Raw genomic sequence first — 13247 nt, 5'->3', positions numbered from 1 at the left:
GGGACCGCAGCGCGTCACCTCGCCTTGGGAGAAGTGAGTGCCCCTCTGCCCAGCCGCCGCGATTTTCTACTCACCACCCTTCCTTCCTTTTTTTTTTTTTTAACTTGGTGGGAGGGAACATATTGGGGAGTAGGTTTTTAGAGCACTTTGGGGGGGCACTCGCGCAGGCTGTTGAATTTATAGCATTTTCTCTCGCCGCTAACGACTGGCTGCGCATATCAGTTGGAAGTTACGGTGGCTTTGGTGGAAACTTAAGGAGAATGAAAAGTCTCTGCTTCCCAGAAAAATAATTGCCACTCAGAGTGAAATTAAGTTTGTTTTCTTTGAAGTAATCAGTCAGTTCCCTTTTATATTGATAAACTCTTCCTTTTTTGTTACTAGTGGACATTTGGGGCTTAAAAAGACCTCTATGCGAGTGTTTTGGGGTTGTGAAAAATTGTTATTTCTATTTGAGTGATGGAATTTATTAATGTAAATTACGTGCAGTTGATTCGGAGTAAATAAAATTTCTAATTTTCTTGTTTGTTTTTGTAAAATCAACTTTTTCTTCCAAAAAACTAACAGTAATCCAATTTAAAATACACCACTGAAGGGCAAAGGGTTATCTGTCGCTCCTAAATAACAAAAAATACATAAGCATAAAACAAAAGGTGTCTTTGTCCTGTTTACGGAATGCAGTGTATTTTGAACTATTACTAGATACTATGTAAATTAAACTCCAAATGGTGATGTGGCCAGTGGAAAATGTTTCACATGGTTATTCATTTCATTAAACATTTCTGCTTCACCGTGTTTTTTTATGTTAGGAAAGGTCGAGGAAGAACACTTTATATTCTTCCCTATCTCTTCCCCAACAGTTCTGCCTGCCTTTTGAACTTTTCCTTCTGCTTTGTAAGATGGCATGTTAAAAAACTGAATATGCCTCTGAACGTCATACATACATGTATATAAGTACATGTATGTACATTTGTCATATTACTGAGCATTTTAACCTATTAATAAAAGTATAACTTGATATTTGGAATCATAAGTTAGAATAATAAAAATGAGGTATGGTTTTATATATATATGTGTGTGTGTGTGTATCCTATATAATAAAAACCTAATATGCAAATTGACCGAATTGCGGAACTGCCGGTCGCTATGATGTGCACTGACCACCAGGGGGCAGATAACACAGGAGCTGCCCCCCGTGGTCAGTGTGCTCCCACAGGGGGACTGCCACTCAGCCAGAAGCCAGGCTCATGCTGGTTAAGGCAGTGGCCGTGGCAGGTGCCTCTCTGGCCTTCACAGCAGTGCTAAAGACCCCTGGGGGAGGTCTGGCTGCCAGCTGTGGGGAGTGGGCCTAAGCCAGCAGGCAGACATCCCCTGTGGGGTCCCGGACTGAGAGAGAGTGCAGGCTGGGCTGAGGGACACTCCCCTCCCCCTCTCCCCAGTGCATGAATGTCATGCACTGGGCCTCTAGTACAGATATATTTATATAGTTGCACCAAGTATTACCAGTTTATCCATTAGTTTGCTTATATAGAGGACTTTGTTAAGACCAAAAGATGGACCTTATTGTTAACATCCCCATATTTACTCAAAACACATTTTAAATAGCATAAAAGTTGGTAAAATTGGAGAAGTCACTTCCAGAAAGGAGAGGTTGGTCCTACATATTAAATGAGCTAACATTTGTTAAGAGCTATGTTCATAGTTTTCTAGTAAGCACTATAAATAGAATATTTTTTAAAATTGTCCTATTGCATCAAAAAGTCCATTTTTATTGCTAATATTGATCAAATCTTCTCATTTTGTAGATAAATGGCGTTTTTAACTATTCACTTTGATGGCTTTTACTGAAAAAAGTCCACACCTTGTATGTGTTTTGTGTGTTGAAATGTGTGTACATAAATTTCTTGCGTACCTTATGGGAAAATTTCTGGTTTAAAGTGAGGGGGAAAATCCTCACTAGGGGAAGAAAATGAGTTTGTAAATAACTAGTTATAGGAAAGGGAGTCCTCACATTTTTGAAAGATGTAGACAGTACTGAAAATCTTACCATGGTAAGGGGTAAAAAGGATAGGCATCTCAAATTTAACAAGTACTTCATTGTCTTCTGTGGCTCGATTGTCATCCCATGCACAGGGGGTTGCGAGCTTGATTCCCTGTCCAGGTTTCAGGCTCAATCCCCAGGAGGGAGGCAGCCGATGGATGTATCTCAATGTTTCTCTCATGAATGTTTCTCTCTGTCCTTCTCCTTTCCTCTCTCTAAAAATGAATAAAAACATTTGGATTCAAACTGCCCTTACATAAACAATACTACCAACAGTTCACTCACTTGTTCAGGCATAAAACTAGGAATATTATTTGATTCCTCACCTCAGCTGATCATCCAGTACCATCAGCTCTTCCTTGTATGTATTTAAATTCAGCCACTTCTCATCACCTCTCATGCCACCATCCTGTCCAAGACACTACATCTCTTAAAGAGCAATATCCACATTATCTGCTTCTGCTTTTCCCTGTGCCCCTTCAAACCATCTCTACATACCTGCTAGAGTGATCATTTTAAAAAGCTCATGAGGCTATGGTACTTCCTTATTTTAACCTCCAATGGCTACCCTTAGAATAAAATTCATTTTCCTTACCATGGCCTTTAAAACTGTATAATCTGGCTTCTGCCTACCTCTCCAACTTCATCTTGCTCTCACCCTTCCTTTCTGTCTCTGTCACGTATCGGGCTTTTTCCAGTCTATAGCAGAGACTGTTGGTTGTCCCCTAAAATTTTCTCATTTTTTTCATAGTAAGAGACATGGGCACATGGCTATCCAGAATAAAGACCCTATTTCCAGCCTCCCTACAGCCATGTGGTAGTTCTGGCCAATAAGCAGGTATGTCATATTCAAAGACAGCTCTTACACACCTTCAGTCCTTTGCTGCTTTTCCTTTTATATCCTGCACCCTGGACTACAGGTGTGAACCATTTAACTCTAGCTGCCAGTTTGGGCCAGGTGCAGGTTCCCACATCATAGGGATGGCAAAGCCTTAAGCTGGCGGAAACCTGAGGCCTTGAGACCCTTGTGGAGTACCATACCAACCCTATACTCCTTATATTAATTTTGACATAAAGAAAAAAGTAAACTTTCAGTAAAGCTACAATTTAGGGTCTCCTGTACTCAGTTCAACTTAACTGGTACTCCATAGGACCTTTGTACTTACTGTTTATTTCTGCCTGAGATATGCTTTCTCTATGTCTTTATGGCTAACTCATTCTCATTCTTCAGGTCTTAACTCAGATATTATCTCTCACACTCTTCCTTGGTCACCATATCTAAAGTAGCTCCTTTTTTCACTTACTTTCTCGCACATGACCCTCTATTTTAATAGCATTTGTAATTTGTCATTATCTCTTTATTGTTTCCCTTCGCCCTACTAAAACTAAGTTTTATGAGAGCAGGGACTACATTTGTTTTATTCACTGCTTTATCCCCCACACATGGTAAGACATTAGGTAAGTACTGTTGAATGTATGAGACTGGGAATAAGTGAACTGTTGAATGAATGAAATAGATCCTTATCCAATATTAGGTAAACTGTTTTAAAGTTAATATGTTGAAAGTTTTTCTTCAACACATGTGAAATTCAAGCTAGGAAACAACTAGGAAAAATAGTGCTAAACTAATAGAATAAGCCAAGCTTCCAGCCCTTGATAATGGAAATATGTACCTTTTCCTGGGAAACCTATAAGGTTATTGCAGGGGGCCAGGAAAAAGCATAATTGACGAGAGAGTAGCAAATCAGGAAGAGCACTACAAAATATCTTATGCAGAAACACCCACAAAATAGCATTCTGGTTTGTTATATAACTTACTGGACCTCAGATTCTTCAGCTAAAATATATGAATCTTAAGCTTTGAATAGTAATCTAAAAGTTTAATAGTAAGACTTATGAGTGATGTAACATGTTACACATTAATTTGGTCTTCAGGTGTTATTTTAATAAGTGATTAAATCTTGATGATACTGGTAAGGGTTCAGAGAAACGCTTTCTTATACTACTGAGAGTATAAATTGGCAAATTTCTAGAGTATAGCTTAACAATATGTATCAAAAGCCTTGAGCATATGCATTTGACAGGTCAATTACTCTAAAGGAAATGTAGCATAAGGATATGTGTAACAATTTTATTGCAAAAGTGTTCATTACTGCATTGTTTCCTAGAATATTGGTTAAATAAGCTACATCCATACAGCAGAACCGTATTCAGTTTCTAAAAACAATGGAGGAAATTTTATCAATAGATATATTAAGTGTGAAGAAAGCTTTAAAATATAATTCCAATTTTGTAAAAGTTTATAAGTTCACAAAGGACTAACTGGATATGTACAAGATTTTAAAAAGTGACTTTTACAGTTATTTTTATTTCATTTCATAGTTTTAAATTTTTTTCATAGAAAAATTTTTTTACAATGCTAATTAAAAGGCTGGCTGTCTTTAGCCCAGCCAGTGTGGCTCAGTAGTTGAATGTTGACCCATGAACAAAGAGGTCACCGATTTGATTTCTGGTCAGGGCACATTCCTGGGTTGCAGGCTCCATCCCTGGTGTGGGGAGTGCATGAGGCTGCTGATAGATGTTTTTCTCTCATACATGTTTCTATTTCTATCCTTTTTCCTTCCTCTCTCTCTGTAAAATCAATAAAAACTTTTTTAAAGGCTATCTTTATATTTAAATAAGTAAGTGCATAATTTGGGGAAATAGTACCAAAACTATTACCAGATCTTGCATATTTTACCTTCTAAATATGTCTAGGATCCAGCCTTACCTCTCCCATTTTTTAGCCATTCTCTTAATCATTCACTCATAATCTCTTATCTGAACTTTTAAAAGAGATTATTTAACTGGTCTTTCTTTATTAAGTTTTACCTCTCTCTTGTCTTCCAAACAACCACCAATTTCTATGGTGCACATCTTTGGAGACTTCCCAAAGGTGGAAGTGAGATTGTAACTCTGAGGCTATCATAAAAGGCATTGGGACTTCCTTATGCATACTCTCTTGAATCACTGAGAGATGCCAGCTATCATGTCATAGGACATTCAGGCAGCCTATAGAGAAGCCTATGTGCCAAGGAAATGAAATCTAACAACCAATAAGGAACTAAAACTTGCCGACAACCACATGGGTGTTTAGAAACAAATCCTTTGACCCCCCTGAGATGACTCCAGCCCAGACAACAGCTTAACTAACCTCATAAGAGACCCTGAACCAAAACCACCTAGCTATCCACTTCCTGAATCTGAGATAATATTTGTTGTTTTAAGTTGCTGTATTTGGGTTAATTTGTTATGCAGCAATAGATAACTAATACATCTTCCTTCAGGATTCATCTTTTGTGAAATATTTCTGAACCCTTTTTTTTTTTCCACTTAGGCTACTTACAGAATTGGGTTTTGCCCTGCTATACAAGGAGCTTCTTAAGGGCAAGAACTATCTCATTTTCCCTAAATGTTTATACATCAACAGGTGTTTTTAGCACTTACATGCTCAGCATTATACTAAAGAGTTAGCAGTAATATGATTTGATTTAAAAATGTAATTAGTAAGTAACACTTAAGACTTACTATGTATCAGGCACTATTTTAGTCATTTTACCTATATTAACTCATGAAATTCTTATTTCTACTTTATGTGCTCTGTGGTACAGACTAAATTCTCTGCTAGATTAGAAAAGGGAAGTGAGAGAGGACTGGTGGTGTTAGGGATAACTTCACTAACTGGCTGTTTAGGTTCAATGTTAAATGACAGTTTGAATAGATGTGCATGAGAGGAAGGGGACGTTTTCAGTGGAGGGCATAACACGAACAAAGGCAGCTGGGAATATCATAACAAAGTACCACTGACTGGGTGGTTTACACAAATTTATTTCCTCACAGTTTGGAAGCTACTAGTCCAAAACAGGGTTGGTTTCTTCCAAGGGTCTCTGTCCTTGGCTTGTAGTTGACTTTTTATGTTCACATGGTGTTCTCTCTATATTCAAGTCTGTCTCCGAATTTCCCCTTTTTATAAGAACACCAGTCATATTGAGTTACAGCCTACCCATATGACCTATTTAATCTTAACTACCCTTTTAAAGGTCCTATCTCTAAATAAAGTACAGTGGGGCCTTGACTTAGGAGTTTAATTCGTTCGGAGACCGAGCTCGTTAAGGAGCTCGTTAACTCAAATTACTCTATCAACTCAATGCAAAAAATCGGCTGAGAGACAGCTGGTATCTCAAAAAACACATTAGTCGGAACACTCGTAAGTCAAGGCCCCACTGTACTGGAGGTGAGAACATAAATTTTGGAACAATACAAGTCAGCCAACTTGGAAGCAGAAATGAGCAAGGGCCAGTGACTAAAACCCCACCCTAAGGTAAGTAGAGGGGGCGAGTGGAATTTATCTTAGAATCAGGTGGCACAATTTTAGAGTATTTTAAATGCCAGGCAGAAGAGTTGAAATGGATGGCTTTTGCTAAGTCACTGCTAATCAGTTCATTCTAAGGTTTAGTCAGCACCAAAAAGGAAAAAGAAAATAAGTTAAATAGAATCATTTATTGTATATTTCTTCATATCTACTTAAAATTTTTTTTCTAATCCTCACCCAAGGATATGTTTTTATTGATTTTTAGAGAGGGGAAGAAAGAGGGAGAAAAAGAGAGAGAAACATCGATGTGAGAGAGAAACATCATTCGGTTGCCTTCCGTATGCACCCACATGGGATTGAACCTGAAACCTAGGTATGTACCCTAACCAGGAATTGAACCCAAGACCTTTCCGGGAATGGGACAACAAACACTTCAGCCAACTGAGCCGCACCGGCCAGGGCTTCAGATCCACTTTTATGACTTGACATTGTCATTCTGAACTTTCCAAGGTAATTACTTTTAATTATCTGTGAGTCATCTCAAAATTAATGTCTTTTTACCCATTCAAATCAATTTCATACAATAAAGAAAATTCTTTTTTCCCCACATCATGCAAAAAAAATCAACAAAATGTTTCCATGATTAAGCTGTTTTTTAATAGAAACACCAATTATTTTATCCCATGTATGAATTATAAGGTATTTTTCACTTCAGAAGTTACGCCCCCCAAAGGTTACCAGGTTTAATGAATATATAATAATTAATTAATTTAAAACATATAATTAGCCAAACACATTCTTGCTTGGCAATGAATGAATAACTGAAATCTGTTTAAAAAGAAAACGTGGATTAAATACTGAATTGACAGAGGGAAAGAAAATAATTTATGTACATAGAGTAGGTTGATGAAAGAATTACCTGCTTCTTAAAAATAGTAATGGCCTTAGTGATAGCTATTCCAATGTTGAATGTTAATACATTTTTTAATTAAGCAGTTTATACTTAATGTGAAATTACATTCAGAATAAAAGAAAGTGATTATGAAGACAATGAGACAATAAAGATTATGAAGTCTATAGATCTCACCAAAACCTTAAGCATATTAGAAACAATCTAAAAATCCCCTACTTCAAACTGATTCTATTAAATTCACTAATTCTTGCAATCAGGCACTGTTTTTATGTTTTAACCTAAAATATTTACATTGTTTTTCTTATTTAGCATTTAAGACTGCTCACATTACAGATTGTTCATGGATGAAATATGAATCTAAGCAGATTTTCTGTAAAATAGGATATAAGCTTATTCAGTTTTCCATCTGATTGCTAATAAACCTTACAGTACAGTTTGTAAAGCCCCTTAAGGACTGAGTGTGTAGAGCAGGCTGCAAGTTTCAAGAAATAAGCTGAAAATGAGCATATAAGCCTACTCTTTTTTCTTTTTAAATATATTTTTATTGATTTCAGAGAGGAAGGGAGAGGGAGAGAGATAGAAACATCAATGATGAGAAAGAATCATTTATCATTAAGCTACCTTCCGCACACCCCTATACCCCTCCCTCCCCCCCACCAATGGGGATCAATGCCGCGAAACCCAGACATGTGCCCTGATTGGGAATCGAACTGTGACCTCCTGGTTTATAGGTTGATGCTCAACCACTGAGCCACACCGGCTGAGCAGGCCCATTACTTTTTTAGAAAGACATTGTTTGCAAGAAGATAGTTACTAAATAATCACAATAATTCTCAATAACTTTACATTATGAATACGATGTCCACCTCTATATGTGGAGCCTATATTCATAATCAATTAAGGTGTTCTAAAAACACTGCCTATAATAGAGGTAAAGACTCATTTCATCAATAAAAAATGAGTATACTTAGTTCCTATTAGCTCTAGATCTTAAAAGTTGCTATATCTGCTATACCTCTGACTGGTGAAGGGGGTCCCCACACCTTTTTCCCTTTTAATGAAGCAGCCTACAATTAGGAATAACTCTTCATAAGCAGAACCCACAAGAGTGGGCATAGAATAGTTGAATGATGAAACCCAAAGAAACAGCCAGTTGATTACTTATAAACCCAGCAGCTGCAACTGAAGAGAGTTGATAGTCTAGCACAAAAACAAATCATAAAACATCAGATTTCTGAAAAATAGGGAAAATCTTTTCTGGTGGCCTCATCCCAAAAGCTAGTTTTTCCTGATAACCGAATCTTATCAAAACAAAACAAACAAAAAAACCCTCTTACTATAATAGCAGAGGAGGAGAAAGCTTCTATTTTGAATGAATCAACTGCAAGCATATTTATTATACTTCGTAAAGTTAAAGAACTTGCATGAGTGTGTGGTTTCTTATTGAAACAAAATTTTCAAAAAGAAGAAAGGGAGGAGGATCCAAACTGTTGCTTGGACTTTTTCTATGAGATATTGGTAAGTATTCTGTGATAAAAGGATTCTGTTATATATAAAGCATAGGAAATGCTGAGTTAAACCAGGTAAATGTTTCATTATAGACTAGAGGCCTGGTGCACGGATTCATACACTGGTGGTGTCCCTTGGTGTGACTTGCGGGGATCTGGCTGAAACCAGCAGTCCAAAGCCACCTGCTGCTCCTGCTCATCCTGGCCTCGCTGTGTCTGCCTTGGGCTGGCACCCAGTCAGTCCTGATTGGGAGAGGTTCGCGCTGCCCACAGTGGCACTTGCCAGCCATGAGCCCTGTGTCTGGCGCCCATCGGTCAGCTGAGTGGCGCTACCACTGTAGGAGCGCACTGACCACCAAGGGGCAGGTCCTGCATTGGGTGTCTGCTCCCTGGTGGTCAGTACACGTCATAGCGACTGGTCATTCGGTCAACCGATTGCTTAGACTTTTATATCTATAGATGGGACTTTTAATATGCCAACATTTGGCCCTAACTGGTTTGGCTCAGTGGATAGAGCATCGGCCTGCGGACTGAAAGGTCCCAGGTTCGATTCCGGTCAAGGGCATGTACCTTGGTTGCAGGCACATCCCCAGTGGGGGGTGTGCAGGAGGCAGCTGATCGATGTTTCTCTCTCATCAATGTTTCTAACTCTCTATCCCTCTCCCTTCCTCTCTGTAAAAAAACAATAAAATATATTTTAAAAAAATATGCCAACATTTGTGTCCCTAAGTGTCATAGTTCATTGTTATTGAAGATTTCAGCTAATACCTCACAAAAACATCAACTGTCTACTACATTTAAGAAAAGACTGTACTTAACTGAATTTGGGCTTCCTATAAACAGAGATTAAGGATTTTCTTTCATCGACTTTGTTAGGAGGAATTGACTTGGGCTGTGAATTGGATATCACCAATGTTTTGAATAGGACCAAATAAGAAATATTTATCTTATTTATGTAAGAGTAAGGTTTACCAAAACCTTATGCAAGGACTGGCTGGCATTTAATATCATAACAACACTAGTTTTTTTAGCTGAGTATATCTTATAGTTAGATTTATAACATATTGAATGGGAGTTATCCCATAGACCTGTAATTGTGTTTATGCCCCAAAGCTGAACATGAAATGCACCAAATGCTCCACATTATAAATTAAAATAACTTTAAATAACTGCAGGTATTAATTGAGTAGTGTCACAACTAGCCTACAACCACCACCACTACCACTTCTGTCTACCCTTACTTAAAAAAAGGAGGACTGGTGGAGAAAATAGTGTTTGTGGGAAAGCTGTTCCCAACATGTAGTTGGGGCAGAGGCTGGAGTTTTCATTGAAGAGAATCACTTCTAAAGACTGGATTTATTTTAAAAAGGGAGGTAATTTTTTTTCTCTCTTTTGGCTGTTTGCTTAGTCACAGGACTTACTGATCTTTTGGAGCTGAGTATGGGAAATAAAATTCAACCATGATAGACTGAGAGAGGTCAGGATAGCAGGGAAGTAGCTACCATTCCCATCATTTAATGTGGCAAAAAATGGAGTTTCTCATGGGTGGTGTGAATACCAGGGAAGGTAGATGGGCTTCAGCCATCTTTGTCAGTACAAGGGCACCATCAAGAAGGAACCGCTGTAGCAAGAGGTATGAAAGAGCTCTAGTAAGCTGGAGCCAGATAAGCACCAAAATAGCAAACAAGGTAATGGTAAAGCCCTGCAGGCTTTTGCAAAGAGGCCTCGCTGGAGATTCAGCTTTTGGATACTGGCACATCGAGGTTATCAATATCCAGCCATGAAGACTGCATCCTCACCCAGTCAAGGAAGGAAACATTTGCCCTTTCTCTTTTTTTAAAATTTGTTGAGGTGATTTTGGTTAATAAAACTGTGTACAGCTCTCAGAGACATCATCTGTATATTATTTTGTATGTTTGCTACCCCCAGTCAAATCTCCTCCCATCACTATTTATTTCCCCCTTTCCCCTCTTCTAACTCCCCCCACCCGCTTTGTCCTTTTCTCTTTTAAGTAAGGAAGAATTTATCTTTTTCTCTCTCCCTTCTCTCTGCCACAATCCAAGTGTCCTAACCCTAGAAGAGGGAGGAGAAGCAGGTGTCTAAGATTTCCTGCTACTGCCTCCAAATCACTAGAGCTTTACCTGTACTGGTGGTGGATGGATGGGAGGAAAAGAGGAGAAGAGTTTTGAATTGAGTTCAGGATTGAAGCTCTCAAGTTAATATGACTGACTCTTTAACCTTAGATGGTTATTGTTCTAATCAAGTACCTGAAAAATCAAATATCCTATATAATAAAAGGCTAATATGCAAATAGACCAAACAGCGGAACAACTGGTCAGTATGCCACGCGCTGACCACCGGGGGCATGCGTGGAACATGGCAGGCGTTGGCAGCAGGTGGCAGAGCACGGAATATGGCGAGCATTGGCCGCGGCAGGATGGTGGAGCAGGTGAGCAGGGGTGCCAGACCAAGGCGGGGCACTGGTGGTTACTGAAAATTCTTTACTTCCACACGCCGCAGCCCCCTCCTGCCCGGCCCTCCGGTGCTCATACCTGCTGTCGGCACCGGACCTGTTAGCTTGGCGCCGTCTGGGTGCGAGCAGCGGCTGCCGGCTCCAATCGCCCCTCAGGACTACTCCACCTTCCCCTGCTTCTGAGTGGTGATTGGGGCTAGCAGCTGCCTCTTGCACCCACAGCTGGAGCTTCTGTTCACACCCGCTGCTGGCACCCAGCACTGGTCCTGTTCGCTTGGCGCTGTCAGCAGGTGTGAGTGGTGACTGCCCGCCTGGATCGCCCCTGAGGACTTCTCCAGCTCCCCTGCTCCTGAGGGGCAATGGGGAAAGCAGCCACTGCTTGCACCCGCTGACAGCACTGTACAGGTGCAAGCAAGGCCAGCGCCATCTGTAGGTGGAAGCAGCAGAGGCCGGAGCAGGGCTGCCGGCAGACAGGGAACCAGGGGCCACGGTGGGAGGGGCTGAGCGGGGCACGGAGGATGGGCCAAAGTCTGCCCATGTGCCCACTGCAGCCTCGCAGCCCAGAGTTCCTTTTCAGGTGCACAAATTCATGCACTGGGCCCCTAGTATGTAAGATATTAAAAGAACCACCACTCTGAAAAAAAGGAAGTTCTACCTGGTATTGTTGAGAAGAGTTATTTGAAAAAATGAGGACATTGCTTTATGCGCTCAAGAGTTTGAAACATTTTAGTAAAGAAGACAGAAATACTTAAAAATATTTATGCTTGTTACAGTGTTCATTTCGAAGTGTGATTTCTATAATTCATTATCAGTTTCTTTTGTGAACTTAAGTTCTGAAATTTAAAACATCTTTGCAAAGTGAGTATTCTAGAGGTGTATTCATAACTGACAGTTTTGGTGAAGATTCAGAGGCCACCCACCACCCCCCCTCCAAAAAAAAAAAAAAGCAAAACAAAAAACAAAGTAAGCAACACCACACCGTTTATGGAATGATATTCTTAAAAGTTTTGCTCCTTTTTGCTTTTGCCACACATTGCAAAGACAGGCAGTTATGTCATTCAATCCTAATATCGTTACATAGTCCAGATTTTAAACGGGTAAGTAGGATTAAAGAGCAAAGGAGTCTGAACTACCTCCTTTTACATTGTCCTTGATAACGTTTTTAAATCAAACGGAATTTCACATAATTTTAGATCAGTGTCTTCCTTTTTTTTTGGTAAATTTTTTTTCAAATGGAAACTTTTTTTATTTCAAGAAAAAGGATTGTAAATATAATAATGTTACATGCAGTAAACACCAATTATTCAAGAAAAACTATCTTAAATATAAAAATATCACATGCAATAAACATTAATATTTCAAGAAAAAAGGATTTCAAGTATACTAATATTACCAGAACTGTACTAACATAGTATGATATCACAAAAGTTGTAGGAAGTATTAAAAATCGGCAAATAACAGGATTACTTCTAAAATATTAATTTTTCCCTCTGGCTCTATTTTTGTTCATCAGTTTATGTTGTTCATTATATTCCACAAATGAATGAGATCATGTGATATTTATCTTTCCCAGACTGGCCTACTTCACTTAGAATGATGCTCTCCACATCCATCCATGCTGTTGCAAATGGTAAGAGTTCCTTCTTTTTTATAGCAGCGTAGTATTCCATTGTGTAGATGTACCACGGTTTTCTAATCCATTCATCTACTGATGGGCACTTAGGCTGTTTCCAAATCTTAGCTATTATAAATTGTGCTGCTGTGAACATAGAGGTGCATACGTTCTTTCTGATTGGTGTTTCTGATTTCTTTGGATATATTCCTAGAAAGGGGGTCACTGCATAGTGTACATTCCCACCAGCAGTGTACTAGGGTTCCCTTTTTCCACACTCTATCTAGCTCATGTCATTTGTTGGTGGTAGCCATTCTGACAGGTGTGAGGGGATACCACATTGTTTTTAATT

At 39.1% G+C, this 13247-nt stretch overlaps 1 long non-coding RNA gene across 1 annotated transcript in view; it reads left to right on the top strand.

Annotated features, from left to right (window-relative positions):
* Positions 1–13247, top strand: part of LOC107183830 — a 58297-nt gene that overhangs the window by 514 nt on the left and 44536 nt on the right. The gene's annotated exons all lie outside the window — the stretch shown is intronic.

The sequence above is a fragment of the Myotis davidii genome, unplaced genomic scaffold (genome assembly GCF_000327345.1).
Source record: "Myotis davidii unplaced genomic scaffold, ASM32734v1 scaffold582, whole genome shotgun sequence".
NCBI lineage: Eukaryota > Metazoa > Chordata > Mammalia > Chiroptera > Vespertilionidae > Myotis > Myotis davidii.
This window is presented reverse-complemented; position numbering and strand designations above follow the sequence as displayed.